Source organism: Primulina eburnea, chromosome 10 (assembly GCF_022965805.1).
Source record: "Primulina eburnea isolate SZY01 chromosome 10, ASM2296580v1, whole genome shotgun sequence".
Taxonomy (NCBI): domain Eukaryota; kingdom Viridiplantae; phylum Streptophyta; class Magnoliopsida; order Lamiales; family Gesneriaceae; genus Primulina; species Primulina eburnea.
This window is the reverse complement of record NC_133110.1, coordinates 20,150,552-20,169,590: the sequence shown is the minus strand read 5'-3', so window position 1 is coordinate 20,169,590 and position 19,039 is coordinate 20,150,552. Positions and strand designations below refer to the sequence as shown.

The 19,039-nt window shown below is 39.7% G+C and overlaps 1 long non-coding RNA gene across 1 annotated transcript; it reads right to left on the bottom strand.

The window, feature by feature from the left end:
* Positions 1-4,412: 4,412 nt before the first annotated feature.
* Positions 4,413-5,301, bottom strand: LOC140803034 (uncharacterized). The gene is made up of 3 exons (XR_012111735.1): positions 5,021-5,301; positions 4,771-4,941; positions 4,413-4,690 (listed from the first exon to the last, which is right to left on the bottom strand). It is a non-coding gene; the product is annotated as an uncharacterized lncRNA (long non-coding RNA).
* Positions 5,302-19,039: the final 13,738 nt, after the last annotated feature.

Genomic DNA, 19,039 nt, shown 5'->3' with positions numbered 1-19,039 from the left:
AACTTGAGGTTGAGTTATCTTCTAGATTGGCGTGCAACATTCAACCAATTTATATAGAGAATGACCATGATTTGAAAGCATATTTGTATCTTGGTTGTCCGAGAAGTAGGCCAGTGCTTCAAGTTGAAATTGAATGTGTTGCTTCTGTTGATTCTTTTGATAATGTGCATGAGTATGGTATTGATGAAAACAATTTCAATATTAACGAACAGATGCATTTTGATGATTATTTTCACTTAAATATTGTTTCTGTGGATCGTAATAATAACAGTGATTTTATCGACGAAGCGCATAACTTGGATGCCATGCATGTGGATTGTAGTAACACAGACGAGTTATATGATGAAGCATGTAATGATGCAATTGAGGTAGAGGCAAATTTGGTTCAAAGAAATGACGCAAATTTGGATGCGGATGTGGATATTGATAGTGACACATTTTCATTCACGGATGGTTCAAACTTGTTTGTTGGTCAAGAGTTTCCAAACCGAGAAGCGGTGAAAAAAGAGCTAATTAGAATAAGTTTGGAAGCTTGCTTTGAATTTGAGACGGTTCAAAGTAGCCAAAAGGTGTACGCCATAAAATGTGAAGTGTCTGATTGTAAGTGGAGAATCTGGACCTCTTTGATTAAGAATGATTCACGTGCATTCTCCGTTCGAACATATTGTAATACACATACATGTGGTTTGACTGGGAAACAAAAGAGAATCCGTGGAGCAAGTTCTGATGTTGTTCGTGATATGTTAGTGGATAATTTCCAAGGTCATCCAGTGCCAATTGTACCAAAAGCAGTGATGGCGATTATGCGCAATAGAATGAATGCTGATATATCATACTACAAGGCTTGGAAAGGGAAAGAACTAGCAGACAATATAATGAAAGGTGATCCTACGCAGAGTTTTAATAAATTGAGTTGTTATTTGCACATGGTTGAGCAGATGAATCGAGGAAGCATAACAGACATATTTGTCGACGAGGAAAATCGATTCAAGTATATGTTTCTTGCTTTTGGTGCCTGCGTTAGAGGATATCGAAGTATGCGAAAAGTTGTATCAATTGATGGTACGTGGTTGAAGGGCAAATATAATGGTGTTTTACTAGTGGCATCGGCACAAGATGGAAATTATCACCAATATCCTTTGACGTGGGGAATCGTAGATGTCGAGTGTACTTCTTCGTGGAGTTGGTTTTTAACGAAGTTGTTAGAAGTAGTACCAGACGAGGATGAATTGGTGATAATTTCTGACAGACAATAGGAGATCATTAATGCGGTTTCTACTGTCTATAGAAATGCGCATCATAGTCATTGTACGTGGCATTTATCCCAAAACATGAAGACTACATGCAAAAAAAAGGGTGCAACCGAAATGTTTTTGCACATTGCAAAAATTTATAAAACTTTCGAGTTTGATATTGCATACAATGATTTTAGGAATAGATATCCTGAGGCAGCGCAATATTTGGACGAGAGAAACTCACTTGATAGATGGACTAGAGCGTATTGTCCGAAGACCCGTTACAATATTATGACGACAAACGGGGTTGAGTCGATCAATGCTAGACTACTTGAAGAAAGGAATCTGCCAATCATTGCATTCTTAGATTCTTTATAGAAACTGGCCTCATCTTGGTTTGCCCGATATCGCCAGGCATCAATTGCAAGTAACACTAACTTGACCCCGACGATCGAGGGGATTCTTCGTAGCAGGTTCACAGATGCCCAAGGAATGCAAGTTTTTGAATTAGGACGTCTGGAGTTTGATGTTAGGAGTCGTGGACATTCGGCCATAGTGGACCTCGAATCAAAAAGATGCATATGTCGAGTTTTTGATATTGATAGAATCCCATGTGCTCATGCCATCGCAGCTAGTTGGTTAGCGAATATTGATCTATATGATATGTGTTCACAGTACTATTCTACAATGTCATGGTGCATGGCTTACTCAGAGGCTGTGTATCCCGTTCCAGATGAAAATGAATGGCCACACAACATTAATTTTCCTTTGGTGTTGCCTCCTTTGCTAGAGAAGAGAGTTGGCAGAAGAAAACAAAACAGATTTCCTTCGATTGGTGAATTCAGCAAGAGATAGCTTGAGGGTCGACCATCAAGCTATCGGTAGGGTGATGGTCGACCATGAGCTTTCTTTGGTCGACCATCAATCTCATGGTCGACCAATAGCTTGATGGCCGACCAGTAGTTTTCTTTGATCGACCTTCAATCTCATGGTCGACCATTAGCTTGATGGTGTACCATTAGTTTTGTTTTTTTTTAAATATATATTAATAATTGTCCAAAATATGTAACATAATTTTGAAATTAATTAAGATAGTTGTGAGATAATGATTCCGTTATTCGTATGTAAATTAAAACATGTTTAGTTGTTTATTTTTGTTGACCAAAATACGTAAATTAAAATATATAACATAATCTTGAAATTACGATTTATATTTTTTTAAAAAAAAAATAGTTTGATTCCATGATTCACATTTAACTTAAAACATATAACATAATCCTGTTTTTTAGATCATGACAAAATGCTGAGATTGTGATGAAGTGATTCATACGTAAATTAAAATATATAACATAATCTTGAAATTACGATTTATATTTTTTTTAAAAATATAAAAAAATAGTTCGATTCCATGATTCATATTTAACTTAAAACATATAACATAATCCTGTTTTTTAGATCGTGACAAAATACTGAGATTGTGATGAAGTGACTCATACGTAAATTAAAATATATACCATAATCTTGAAATTACGATTTATATTTTTTTAAAAAATATAAAAAAATAGTTCGATTCCATGATTCACATTTAACTTAAAACATATAATATAATCCTGTTTTTTAGATCGTGACAAAATACTGAGATTGTGATGAAGTGGTTCATACGTAAATTAAAATATATAACATAATCTTGAAATTACGATTTATATTTTTTAAAAAAATATAAAAAAATAGTTCGATTCCATGATTCACATTTAACTTAAAACATATAACATAATCATTTTTTTAGATCGTGACAAAATACTGAGATTGTGATGAAGTGATTCATACGTAAATTAAAATATATGACATAATCTTGAAATTACGATTTATATTTTATTAAAAAATATAAAAAAATAGTTCGATTCCATGATTCATATTTAACTTAAAACATATAACATAATCATGTTTTTTAGATCGTGACAAAATACTGAGATTGTGATGAAGTGATTCATACGTAAATTAAAATATATAACATAATCTTGAAATTACGATTTATATTTTTTAAAAAAAATATAAAAAAATAGTTCGATTCTATGATTCACATTTAACTTAAAACATATAACATGATCATGTTTTTTAGATCGTGACAAAATACTGAGATTGTGATGAAGTGATTCATACATAAATTAAAATATATAACATAATCTTGAAATTACGATTTATATTTTTTCAAAAAATATAAAAAAATAGTTCGATTCCATGATTCACATTTAACATAAAACATATAACATAATCATGTCTTTTAGATCGTGACAAAATACTGAGATTGTGATGAAGTGATTCATACGTAAATTAAAATATATAACATAATCTTGAAATTACGATTTATATTTTTTTAAAAAAATATAAAAAAAATAGTTCGATTCCATGATTCACATTTAACTTAAAACATATAACATAATCCTGTTTTTTAGATCGTGACAAAATACTGAGATTGTGATGAAGTGATTCATACGTAAATTAAAATATATAACATAATCTTGAAATTACGATTTATATTTTTTAAAAAAATATAAAAAAATAATTTGATTCCATGATTCACATTTAACTTAAAACAAATAACATAATCCTATTTTTTAGATCGTGACAAAATACTGAGATTGTGATGAAAAACCCTAAACCCTAAAAAACCCTAACATAATCCCTAGCCAGATTATCATCCACACCTAAAAGCGCACATCAAACAAATTAAAATAATTATGAGAATTGTACTAAATCATTATATTACATAAACATAAATATAATAAATAAAATTAACTCACCAAAATCTGCCTCAGATGCTTTCCTCTTCTGCCCTCTGGTATAGAGTATGCTATAATCTCTGTCCTGCTGCACTGGCATGTTAGATCTCATCTCAGCAAAACCAGCTCTATTTGTTCAGTCAAACTCGATTTGAAGTCAACTAGAGCTTGATTTATACTCCTGATAGACGCTCTGGTCTCAATAAATTCTGATGTCATCTTCACATGCATGAACGTAACGGAATCCTCCAACACAGTCAATCGCCTCTCGAAATGATGCTCCAAGGGTGATGGGCGGCGGGAGGGATTGAGTCCAAAGTGGACTCTAGGACCCGTACGCATAGGAGAACTGGTCCTAGAGCGTGATCTATTGAGATCACCAGGACGGATGCCGGAAACGTCAGGAGATGCATGTGCAGGAGGCGTGTGCTGGACAGAGGGAGGTGAATGTCCAAAATGCATGGGCTGGTCAGAGGGAGGTGAATGTGCAGAATGTGTGGGCTGGACTGAGGGAGACTCCACAGGGTGCTCGCTACATATGACTGTCCGACCCTGCCTCCAGAGCTCGAGTACCCGAGTGATCACCGCATTAGGCGCAGAATCAACAAAATGCCCGGTCGTATAATACGGTGCAACTAGCACCTCAGGAGTAGGAGTCAAAAATCCCAGACAATCCTGCATATAATCAATAAAAGATCAAATTAATTAAAATTAATGTCCACGGTTATTTTACCAAATCAATTCATATTACTTACATCTATAGCACAATCACCGAAGGCTGCAGCGATTTCAACACCAGTTGGCGCATGGTTTGACGCCCACGTCTTAGTAACCCACTGAAACATCCTGGGCAACATCAAACCGTCCACATCTCTTCTCCTTGCTAACTTCTGTGCCACGCTCGGATAACATTCATAAGCGAAGATCTGTAACATAAATTTCAAACAGTGTTACTGGTACAAATAGAGATAACAAATCCACTATAACATTCAAAAAATAATATACCTGCAGAGGGAGAACAAAACCACCGACAAGGAAGCTGCCCTCAACTTCTTTCCGGCCCTGTGCCTCGGCGAGGTAATTATATCATCCTAAAAGATCCTTCTTCAGACATCGGACCGCATCCCGATAGGCTACTCTACCCCAGGGGTAATGGTTGAACCTATCCAAATCATCTACAAGCCTCAATTATTTAGGGTCGATCTTCGTCGTCTTTTTCCTAGTCGCCTCACCGAATACGGCACAACAAAAGTATAGACTAGCCATCTTTATCTTCTCCATGTCTAGAGCAGTCTCGTTATGCTCTTGGACAATAATCTTTCCCTCCAAATCACCCAAAACAATATCAGCCTTACCGGGAAAATGTGTGGTACCAAATACACCTCTATATGGTAAATCTTCGGGTTCTATAGCGCAATCGAGACCCGTTATTAAACAATACTCTAACAAAGAAAATCTAATAGGTCTTTTGCGCACCACCATCCACAAATCATCACTACTACTATCAAGTATCTGGTTACTCATTAAATACCATAGAATTTGGCTGGAAATTTTAAAATCTCTATAATACCTAACTAAATTACCAAAAGGCGAATGCTCGAAAAAATGGGTTCTCTCCTCGTTGTTCAAATAAAAATGAATCTTATCAGAAATCTCGTTATATCTCGATTGAATTGTCAACTTACATCGGAAAATGGCATCCATGCCTAGTTTTCTCGGCAAATAGACCCGTGACAAAAAAAAATTATTAGTAAGGTTAGGAAAAATTTTGTGGTCGACCATAAAACCACATTTGGTCGACCATACAAACAAATAAGGTCGACCATGTTTTATGGTCGATTTCGTCTTATGGTCGACCATAAGACGAAGTCGTCCATAGTATAAGGTCGACCATGTTTTATGGTCGACTTCGTCTTATGGTCGACCAATTATGGTCGACCATAAAATCTATACTTCCAATAAAACATGGTCGGCCATAAAATATTTACTTTTTATGGTCGACCACAAACAACGTATACTTTGTATGGTCGACCATGGTGGAAAACCATGGTCGATTACGCACACAGACGCAGCAAACATAACTAAAAAATACGACTAAAATTCAGAAGAAACAAATCAAAATAAACGCGAAAATTTCCACATTTTCGTCTGCCATTCCTTGACGGAGACGTTTTTCCAGGAACGGAGGGTTTAGGGTTCGGAATAAGGTCTCTGCTGGTTTTTGGCAAAAGAGTGCGTTTAATCGTGTGTTTCACAGATTTTAAACTTAAAACACAGGGACATAAAAGTAATTTTCATTATGGATCATTTTTTTAAAAAAAACACAACAGACTCCCTTTCCCCTAATTCTCCCGGCTTCAGTGTTACAGATAAATAAGCTTACGGCGCATTTATTGGGGCTATATTTTAATTAGGCCCAAAGTTTGTAAAGCTCAAACCCTGGGAATAAGAGGTAAAAGATTGGATATGAGTTCTTCTGTAATTTAAAATGATTTGAATTAATCAAATAAGGGAAGATCATGGGCTACATCGTGGGAAGAACGTTGATTATGGAAGAATGAGGGAACCGCTCGTAATTTTTTAAACAAAAGAATTCGTCGGCAGAAGATGAAAGACACAACACACATCACGTACGAATTCTTGCAAATCCATGTAGAAATCTTAGTAATAGTTCAAGCAGTTTTTATGTTTTACATTCTAGATTTCAGTAGTTGAAATCATTCTCGTTCAAATTTCAGCAACGTTCTTATGTTATATGTTAACATTTTGTTTAAAAAAATTGTAAACTTTGGAAAGAAAATAGAACAATTTACTGGAAAAAGAGTTAATTTTGGTCTGAATTAAAAAAATGTTTTAATTCTAAAAAATAGTAAAATTTTTATTTTTAACTTAATTTTTTGAACAAAATTTTACTTATAATAGTGATCTAAAAAGAGCTTGGTGGTAGGCGAGCAACAGCCTAGACGATTTTATTTAAGCTTATATCTCTAATTTTCTTTTTGTGCATCTCAATATTTCTTCTTACAAAAAAAAAAAAATATTTGCAACTCGCTGATTTCGTTACCCACGGTTTCGACAACCGTCACTACATCGGTCGCTAACTCCATGGAATCTCCCTCTTGTTCAATTTTTATATCACCATCTTCATCTCCAACATCAACAATCAACCCTTTTGTCCTAGTTATTGCACTAGTCTTGTTTAATTTTTTTAAAAATCCGATTTTTTAATATATATATATATATATATATATATATATATATATGCCTAGGTCAATTTTTGCAGCAATGTCCAAACGCGTCACCTTTATAAAAATCAAGACAATAAACGACCGCTCATTGCCTATATACTCCCCAGACAAACTCTAGGGGAAACATTTTAAAACACTTCTTACAAGATACAATAGATGGTCTTAGTTCAAATTGATATAGAATCGGAATTTTAATGTTTACATTTAAAAATTAACTAAATCTAATTATTTAATAATTATATTACTACTTATCGTGAATTTTGCTTTGGTTATAATTAGAAAAAGAATAAAAATAGGGATTCAAATCACGTTGTTTAACTATATATATATATTGTCTTTGTAAAAAAAGAAAAATCCTATATATAGTCTTAGAATTTAAAACCCAAAATAAATTTCACTGTACAACTCAGTTTAGTTTTTTCATTTATAAAGCATGAAAGAAAATCATGAAAATATAAATGACGTTTCATTCGATTTGATTGTGTTAAGCCTGCAATGATTACGTTAAATATATTCCAAAGTTTATTCAATATATATATATATATATATTGATACTCACGAAAAATTTAGGGTCCACTTCTAGCAAGTGTCACTAGTACAGACGCAGGGGTTTGAAATTGTCCCGAGCCTGAAATCACGAAAAAGACCGTTAAAAGGGGGCCAGGATGGTGTTTTGGCGTAGCCCCTCTGACGCTCAAGTCAGTGACTAAGGATATATGGGGGGAGCAGCTAAGGGTGCTGCTGAAAACAATATATTGAATGAATTATCATACGCCTAAACCTGATATTTATAGGAGAATACATGGGCCCTTGATGGGCCTGTCTTCCACTTGGGCTTGGGATGAGACCGGGGTAGTGGGCCCATTTTATTTCAGTCGTTCGTCAGTCTCCAAAATTTTGGAAATAAATTAAATCATATCGCAATCTTGTTCTGAAGGGAAGGAAATCAAATCAAAATATTGTCTTGAAAAGAAAAATTTGGGCTCCCCCTATAAGTATAGACTCATTCCTCACTTCATTTTCACTTCTCCCTGCAAAATTTCCTCTGTCGTCGCACCCACACCGGCTCGAGCCCTCGCACACACGTCGGATCGCCCTTGCGCACCTATACCTCGTCTACGCACCCTTGCATCGCCTCCCTCTCGCACGGCATCACCCTCAGCCTCGCCCCTACCCACCGCTTCGCCACGCTTGGCGCACCAGCCGAGCCCTCGCCCAGCCCACACGCTCACCCTCGCCCCCGCCCACATGCTCATCCTCGCCCAAGCCTCGCCCATGCCTCACCACGCTGCCCTCGCCGAGCCCCAAGCCTCTCCTCCTCGCCACATCCCTTGCATCGCCCCAAGAAACTGCCTCGCCCCAGCCTCGTCGAGCCCCTGCCCCCACGCTTACTCGCCTCGCCCCTGCCGGCACTCTCACCCTCGCCCTAGCCTCGCCCCTGCCCCCACGCTCACCTGCTTGCCCCTGTTGAGCCCTGCTGCACGCTCGCCCCTGCCGAGCGCCTTGCCCCAAACCTCACCTGCTTGCCCCCGCCGAGTCCTGCTGCACGCTCACCCCTGCCGAGTGCCTCGCCATGTTGCATGCTCGCTCCTGCCAAGCGCCTCGCCTTGCTACACGCTCGCCCCTGCCGAGCACCTATTCGCCCTCGCCGCTCTCGCCTCGCCCATCACGCCCTCGTCTTGTCCTTCACGCTCGCCCAGTTGCACGATCTCTTGGGCGCCTCTTACCCCGAATGAGTGCTCGCCCAGGGCGCCATAGCCCATTGCTCCTCGTCCGCTCATCTGCTCGTCCGACCCTGCGCTCGCCCGTCGCGCCTCTCCCCTCGCACGAGGGCTTACCAGCGAACCACAGCCTGGCATCAAGCTCCCCCGGCGTGCCTCTCGCCCCGCACGCCCCAGCACGCGCTCCTCACCTGCTCGCTCTTGTGGTCTTATCCCTCGAGCACTTTTTCCTCGTCCCGTCCGGGTAAGTTCTCTCTTTTTCCTGTTTGATTATCCAAAACACTTATGTCTTCTTCCGATTCCGATTTCGAGTCTAGCTCTTCGAGGGGTTCCGAGAGGTCCAGCGGGTCTAGTGAATGTAGTGAGTCTAGCCAGAGTAGGATTTTATAATGGCCCGAAATTCGTATTTGGAAATTTGCGGAAAAATTAAAATTTTATATTAAAATAAATTGATAAATAGAGTTTAATGTTCAAAATAGCACAGCGGAAATAATTATAGTTTGCAAAATAACAATTTAAAATAATCAACAACAGTCAAGTCTAGTGAGTCTAAAGACTCAGCATGCCTATATCATAAATAACAAGTAATAATAATAAAATTGCATGCATGGTAAAAATATTATGAGTCTGGCGTAACGTAAAAATATCATGCCATGAGTAATTATAATACGTGCATAACTGAACTGAAAATCATAAGTAAACTGTTGCTCGATAGAGCCTTGTCATGAAATAACATGCCATAATTTTTATGTTGAGAATATGTTTTACGCAAGTGGCCCTTGAACTGAATTGAACTGGATCGCCTGATTAGACTAAACCAAAGTATACTGGGCGGTAGAGAACATCGCAGCCCTTGGACTGGATATCCGTACTAATAAATGAACTGAACTGAACCGGTAAATGACCACCGGGTGAAGTAATAATCCCATGATAATGAAGTGGGAGATATTTCGTCTCCGTAGCATGGAGAGCAAAAACTTTTCCTTGGGTAGGCAGATTCCTCTGAGGGCACTGTGGCAGCAAGTGGTCTGGACTACCACACTTGTAACACTTCCCTGAGCCACACATACACGCTCCAGCATGGCGGCGTGTGCACTTAGGACAGACTGGATGCTCAAAAGTCTTCGGGGCTAGGCGTCCCCGCTGCTGCTGAGCTCTATTTCTAGGCGGGCCCTGAAAAGGCCTCTTATTCTGATGCTGCTGCTGAGGAGGAGGAGGGCGGTGTGGTATTGGGACTGGTCGCTTACCCTGACTATCCCTCTCAATTTCATGCTGGTCCTGCTCTGCAGCTAGAGCTCTGGAGACGGCAACATCATAAGTAGTAGGGCCAGCCACCCTAATATCACGGCCCAAGATCGGCCGCAGACCATCCAGAAAGTGCCTCAGCTTGGCACCGACATCGTTCGCAATTAGGGGCACAAAATGGCAACCCCTCTCAAACTTACGGATGAACTCCGTAACAGTCGAGTCTCCCTGCCTCAGGGTCATGAACTCCCTGGTCAATCTAGATCGCACTTTGTTAGTAAAATATTTGGAGTAAAATACCTCCGTGAAGCGCGTCCAGCTCATAGTAGCCAAGTTCAAAGCTACTGATGCTCCTTCCCACCATAAGCGGGCATCTCTTCCAAATAGGTATGTCGTTGTGGGGACCCGGACGCTAATCAAGTTTTTAATCATCATTGGGACTAATTAATCAATTATAAACAGGGTCTAAATTTTTTTTTTTAAATGCGGAACGTAGTGAAATCAAACTAATATACAACTCAGTATATAAAAGTACAAATCCTGTACTACAAACATACATTCAACTAAGGTTTAAACAACTAATGTCAAGTGTCCAACCCTATCTACAATCCAAGTCCGGAGCCTCCACTCTAATCACGATCTCTCCTCATCTCCTGGACCCTGATCCTGTCCCACCTGTTGTCAAGTACACATACAGACAAGACAACAGCCAGATAACTCCGGTGAGAATAAATTCAAGTATAAATCAACGAAACATGCAATCATATAAACAAATATAAAGCATGTAATCAGGTAACAGAATATGTAACAAATCTGAAACATAATCAATGTCATGCTGTCGACAATACTCGTAGATCAACAATTCAGACTAGACTCAATCCTAGTCTAGGGATCCCGGTTTCCAGATGTGGTATTCCTATATCGAATTCCGTAAAGGATGGAACCATAATCTCTATTACTCGATATAACCAGTGCCCCGGTATTCCTATATCGAATTCCGTAATAGAAGAATTCCAACCCCTTTACTCGATATAACCAAATATGGTGTTCCTATATCGAATTCCGTAATAGATTCTATTACTCGATATAACCATACGTCCAGTGTCCTGACCTAACCGTCATGGACTGTAGCTCTATCGCTAGCATCCTATCTTGTGACATCGTGCAATGTGCCGTGGCGATACCACCACTATCCGGCACTTCTGTCACAAGATAACTCGTCTAATACCTGTCATCTAAATTCAAGAGAACAAGTACATTAATCAATGTAATGCAAATATCCATGCAATAAAATAAAGTATGTGATTTAGGGAAACCCAAGTCTAAACCGACTCAAGTCCATCTCCCAATACTACATTGACTTATACCTTTCTTTCGTCGGTTTCTGGCTCAGTCGATGTCCTGAACTCACAGTCTGTCTGGCAATGACAATATCAATAATCTCATGTCAATATACCATTCAAATTGATAACAATCTGATCAATCTGGATTTAATTCAAAATCAACAGTATAACGGTACAATTCCACTATCCCCGTTAATACTATATCACCAGATAATAGTTACAATCCATAACCCATATCCAATACAGTCCGTAATCTAATCACGATTCAAATCTGTCTGGTATAAATCAATATACCACAGAAAATTCATAACAATTCCATAATCAGTCCGTTTCTTAATCTGACTTCGATTTTATGATGTCTACTATGTCAAGAACGACATATATGAGTTCCATTCAATTATGACAATAGCATAATTTCAAAGCATGTCAAAACGTAGAAAAACTTACGTCAAGTTGTATCCTACGTCGCTAGGAACTCGGTACCGAAGTCGGATTCAAAATCAGACGGACGGATTTCTCATAAAAGGCGTAAGGATTTTTCACTCTTTTCCCCTGACCCTTTTCTCGATTCCTTCTTTGTTTTCTTATCAAAGAACAAACGTATATATGTATATATATACTTACGTTGCATGTTTCAGCAACGTGTCACATTCTTGAATCTCGGCTGGCGCTCGAGCGGTAACAAACTACCGCTCGAGCGCGGCATTTTCTGTCCGATTCCTTTCGGGTTTATACATTGGCGCTCGGGCGGTCATAAATTACCGCCCGGGCGCCATCTCTTCTGCCCGAAGCCTTCCCCTACAGAACATTGGCGCTCGGGCGGTCGTAATCTACCGCTCGGGCGCCACTACTTCTGTCCAGAACTTACACAAGTTATATGAACTCTTATTTCGTGTCCCGATTAATCCTTTAATAATCATATCAAATTATATTTCAATAATTAGAGATTATTAGGATCAAATTTCTCAGGCATTACAATCCTCCCCCCCTAAGATACGATTTCGTCCTCGAAATCACAAGCAATCTATCATATCAAAAAGGAGTATATATACAGAAACTGTATCAAAAATTTACATCAGTGAAACAATGCTGGAAATTCTTGTCTCATATCAGATTCAGTCTCCCAAGTGGCTTCTTCAACGCCATGACGAGTCCATTGAACTTTCACAAGAGGAATCGTCTTGGTTCTGAGCTGTTTTTCTTTACGATCAATAATCCTGATCGGTTTCTCGACATAACTCAATGTCTCATCCAGCTCAGTCTCGTCTGGTTGAATCACGTGAGAATCATCAGGGAGATATTTCCGCAGCATCGATACATGAAAGACATCATGTATCCCAGATAATGAAGGCGGCAAGGCAAGTCGATAGGCACGATCTCCTATCTTTTCAAGAATCTCATATGGGCCGACATATCATGGAGACAATTTCCCTTTCTTGCCAAATCTGACAACACCTCTGAAAGGAGAAATCTTCAGGAATACTCGATCTCCAGCCTCAAATACCAACGGTCGTCGTCTGAGGTTGGCATATTTGGCTTGTCGGTCTTGTGCTGCCTTCATTTTCCTCTGAATCAATTTCACTTTCTCAGTCATATCTCTGATCATATCAGGTCCAGTCTCAGGAACTTCACAGATATCATCCCAATAAAGTGGGGATCGACACTTCTTTCCGTACAACGCTTCGAATGGAGCCATCTCAATACTCGTTTGATAGCTATTGTTGTACGAAAATTCACAAAGTGGCAATGCTTCTTGCCAATTAGTGCTAAAATCCAGCACTATAGTTCTCAGCATATCTTCCAGGGTCTGGATAGTCCGCTCTGACTGTCCATCGGTCTGTGGATGATATGCGGTACTTAGATGTAACTTCGTACCGAGAGCTTGTTGCAAACTCTGCCAGAAGTGCGAAGTAAACCGAGGATCATGGTCTGAAACAATCGACTTCGGCACTCCATGCAATCTAACCACTTCTCGGACATAAACATCAGCCATCTGATCATATCGATAGGTCATCTTGTATGGAATAAAATATGCAGATTTGGTCAATCGATCAATCACGACCCAAATCGCATCACAACCTCGGGAGGATCTCGGTAACTGCGTCACAAAATCCATGGAAATGTGATCCCATTTCCATTCAGGAATGGACAAACTCTGTAATAATCCTCCTGGTTTCTTTCTTTCAGCCTTCACCTGTTGGCAATTCAGACACTTGGCCACAAATTCAGTCACATCAGATTTCATTTGTTTCCACCAATACTGTGTTTTTAAATCATTATACATTTTTCTGCCACCAGGATGAATGCTAAAACGACTGTTGTGCGCTTCTGTCAGTATTCGCTGTCTCAATTCTGAAACATTTGGCACAACCATCCGATTATTCACATACAAGACATTGTCACGAACCTGATATTCCGATTGATGTCCAGTTCTGATCATCGCAATCGAATTCTGTACATTCTGATCAACTTTCTGAGCTTCTTTAATTTTCAAAAGTAGCTCTGGTTCAGCTCGAACAGCACACAATCTCAGAGGCTGACGATCTATTTCAAAAGCTAATCCAGACAAACAGCAGTCCTCTATCAAATTCGAGACACCTATCGTCGATAAGGATAGTGCACATACCTTTCGACTCAGTGCATCTGCTGCTGCATTGGACTTCCCTGGATAATACTTGATTTCACAATCGAAGTCTTTCAATAAATCCAACCATCTCCGTTGTCTCATATTCAGCTCTGATTGCGAAAATAGATATTTCAAGCTTTTATGATCAGAATAAATCTCAAATTTCTCACCGTATAAATAATGTCGTCATATCTTCAGTGCAAAGACTATGGCTGCCAATTCAAGATCATGAATTGGGTAACGAGTTTCATGGGGTTTCAGCTGTCTCGAGGCATAAGCAATCACATGCCCTCGCTGCATTAAAACACAACCCAATCCTCGGTGAGATGCATCACAATAGACCACAAATCCACCAGTGCCTGAAGGAATCATCAACACAGGCGCACTGGTCAGTTTCTTTTTCAACTCAAGAAAACTGAATTCACAGTCTTCTGTCCACACAAATGGAGCATTCTTCTGGGTCAATTGTGTAATCGGTTTGGCAATACTCGAAAAATCTTTAATGAATCGGCGATAATATCCTGCCAAACCCATAAAACTGCGAATTTCTGGCACAGATGTAGGTCTCGGCCAAGAAATCACTGCCTCAATTTTACTGGGATCAACTGATATACCGTCTCTGGATATAATATGACCCAGAAATATCACCTGTTTCAACCAGAACTCGCATTTCGACAGTTTAGCATACAGCTTCTCAGCCCTCAAAATTCTCAGCACAGTCCTCAGATGATTTGCATGCTCAATCATATTCTTTGAATAAATCAATATATCATCAATGAATATGATAACAAAATCATCTAAGTATTTCTGAAAGACGCGGTTCATCAATCCCATAAATACCGCCGGTGCATTCGTCAAACCAAAGGGCATGACAATAAATTCATAGTGTCCATACCTGGTTCTGAATGTTGTCTTTGAGATATCAGAGTCTCTGACTCTCAATTGATGGTATCCAGATCTCAAGTCGATCTTGGAATACACCGAAGAACCCTGCAACTGATCAAATAAATCATCAATACGAGGCAAGGGGTATTTATTCTTTACCGTTGCCTTGTTCAGCTACCTGTAGTCGATACAAAGTCTCATCGACCCGTCTTTCTTCCTCACGAACAGTACTGGAGCACCCCAAGGAGATACACTCGGTCTAATGTAACCCTTGGCCAGTAAATCCTTCAACTGTTCTTTCAACTCCTTCAATTCGATCGGTGCCATTCGATATGGAGCTCTCGAAATCGGAACTGTCCCTGGCATCAACTCAATGCTGAAGTCTATTTCTCGAATCGGAGGCAATCCCGGAATCTCATCTGGAAAGACATCAGCAAACTCACACACCACTGGAAAATCCGCCAATGATGGGCTCGTCTTCAGTAAATCAACTGAATATACCAGGAATCCATCCGCTCCCTTCTGCAATAATCGAGTCATGTTTATTGCAGATATCAAAGGAATTCTAGCTCTAGAACCCTTACCATAAAATTTCCACTCCTCTGCCATTTCAGGTCTGAATCGAACAATCTTGTGGAAACAATCGACTGTAGCTCGGTACTTGGCCAACATATCGATACCGATAATGCAATCAAAATCAGATAAACCAAGCACAATACAGTCTAGCTCAATCGTATGTCCATCGTACTGCAGTATACAAGGTTTCACAGATTTCACTGATATCAAACCTGTTCCTAACGGGGAAGACACAGACACTACTGCAGACAATGACTCAATTGGTAATGCACGACTCAATGCAAACTTCTCAGAAATAAAAGTATGCGATGCACCAGTATCAATCAATACATATGCAGGATAACCAGAAATAAAACAGTTACCTGCTACAACATCATCAGGTGCATCCTGTGCCTGCTCCTCGGTCAAAGCAAACAATCGGGCCTGCTGTCTAGGAGGCTGGCTCGCGGTCTGGCCCCCTCCTGGCCTCTGCTATGACAGAGTAGACGGTACTGGCTGAAAAGTATGCACGGCAGACGGTCGTCTATCTGCCTGAGCCACTGATCCAGATGACTCAGCTGCCTGCGATCCATGGGCACCTCGCTGTGGACACACTCGGGCAAAGTGTCCCTGCTGTCTACAGATACGACAGCTGCCAACTACTCCTCGGCACTGATCTGTGGAATGCCTCCCTCCACAAGTACCACAGTACGGTCCTGCATAGCTCTGGCCCTGACCGGTCTGTCTAGAGCCGCTCGAACTGGAAGAGGTAGTCCCTGATTTCTTGAATTGCTTCCCTCTAGCCTTCAAGAAATCCTTCTTCCTATCACTGCTGCTGCCACCTTCAAATCTAGGAGGTGGTTGCTGTCCCGGTGCTGGAAGCACAAACGAAGCCTCTCTCTGTCTCATCAGGCCTGCCTCGGCTCCCTTGGCTCTATTCAGGGCATCGGTGAAATTGTTTGGCCTTCCAGTATTCACCAAAGTAAAAATCTCAGGATTTAGGCCATTAATAAACTGGTCCGCAACGGCCTCATCATGTTCAGCTACGTGGGGAGCAAATCGGAGCAGTGTCGAAAACTTAGCCACATAATCCTCAATGTTCAACTGGCCTTGTTTCATGTTTGCAAACTCAGCTCCTTTGTCCTTCCTTTAAGATACTGGAAAGAACCGTAGATAAAATTCAGATTTGAACACATTCCAGTTAATGGCCGTACCTCTCTGTTCCAATGCCCTTCTAGTCGTGATCCACCAGTGTTTAGCAACGTCATGCAACTGGTGTATTATCAGTTTCACCCTCTTTTCCTCAGTATACTCCAAGGATTCAAACAGTGATTCGATGTCGTCCAACCAACTTTCACATTCCACGGAGTTCTCCGTTCCTTTCAAAGTCGGTGGATGAAATGACTGAAACCTTTTCAGCAATTTCTCCATTGTTGTAGGTGTCACATCCATGGGAGGATTCGAGGTACTCCCTTGTTCTGGCATTCTCCTCGGAGGCATATCTGAAATCAGAAGGATTAGCAATCCCAAACCCAAAGTCTATTTCAGTCCTCCTCCGATCATCTTACTGCTGATCCAGAATCGGTTCTGATTCAATCTCAATAATACATGTTTTCAAATCAAATCAGATAAACAGATAAACATGCATTATAAAGCAGTAAATCATGCTAGCAATCAAAAGCAGGAAAGAAAACACATTCTACCCCGCTCACCAGCTCCTATCTCAATCTCAAGGATCTATCGCTCTGATACCACCTGTTGTGGGGACCCGGACGCTAATCAAGTTTTTAATCATCATTGGGACTAATTAATCAATTATAAACAGGGTCTAAATTTTATTTTTTTTTAAAATGCGGAACGTAGTGAAATCAAACTAATATACAACTCAGTATATAAAAGTAAAAATCCTGTACTACAAACATACATTCAACTAAGGTTTAAACAACTAATGTCAAGTGTCCAACCCTATCTACAATCCAAGTCCGGAACCTCCACTCTAATCACGATCTCTCTTCATCTCCTGGACCCTGATCCTGTCCCACCTGTTGTCAAGTACACATACAGACAAGACAACAGCCGGATAACTCCGGTGAGAATAAATCCCAGTATAAATCAACAAAACATGCAATCATATAAACAAATATAAAGCATGTAATCAGGTAACAGAATATGTAACAAATCTGAAACATAATCAATGTCATGCTGTCGAAAATACTCGTAGATCTACAATTCAGACTAGACTCAATCCTAGTCTAGGGATCCCGGTTTCCAGATGTGGTATTCCTATATCGAATTCCGTAAAGGATGGAACCATAATCTCTATTACTCGATATAACCAGTGCCCCGGTATTCCTATATCGAATTCCGTAATAGAAGAATTCCAACCCCTTTACTCGATATAACCAAATATGGTGTTCCTATATCGAATTCCGTAATAGATTCTATTACTCGATATAACCATACATCCAGTGTCCTGACCTAACCGTCATGGACTGTAGCTCTATCGCTAGCATCCTATCTTGTGACATCGTGCAATGTGCCGTGGCGATACCACCACTATCCGGCACTTCTGTCACAAGATAACTCGTCTAATACCTGTCATCTAAATTCAAGAGAACAAGTACATTAATCAATGTAATGCAAATATCCATGCAATAAAATAAAGTATGTGATTTAGGGAAACCCAAGTCTAAACCGACTCAAGTCCATCTCCCAATACCACATTGACTTATACCTTTCTTTCGTCGGTTTCTGGCTCAGTCGATGTCCTGAACTCACAGTCTATCTGGCAATGACAATATCAATAATCTCATGTCAATATATCATTCAAATTGATAACAATCTGATCAATCTAGATTTAATTCAAAATCAACAGTATAACGGTACAATTCCACTATCCCCGTTAATACTATATCACCAGATAATAGTTACAATCCATAACCCATATCCAATACAGTCCGTAATCTAATCACGATTCAAATCTGTCTGGTATAAATCAATATACCCCAGAAAATTCATAACAATTCCATAATCAGTCCGTTTCTTAATCTGACTTCGATTCTATGATGTCTACTATGTCAAGAACGACATATATGAGTTCCATTCAATTATGACAATAGCATAATTTCAAAGCATGTCAAAACGTAGCAAAACTTACGTCAAGTTGTAGCCTACGTCGCTAGGAACTCGGTACCGAAGTCGGATTCAAAATCAGACGGACGGATTTCTCATAAAAGGCGTAAGGATTTTTCACTCTTTTCCCCTGACCCTTTTCTCGATTCCTTCTTTGTTTTCTTATCAAAGAACAAACGTATATATGTATATATATACTTACGTTGCATGTTTCAGCAACGTGTCACATTCTTGAATCTCGGCTGGCGCTCGAGCGGTAATAAACTACC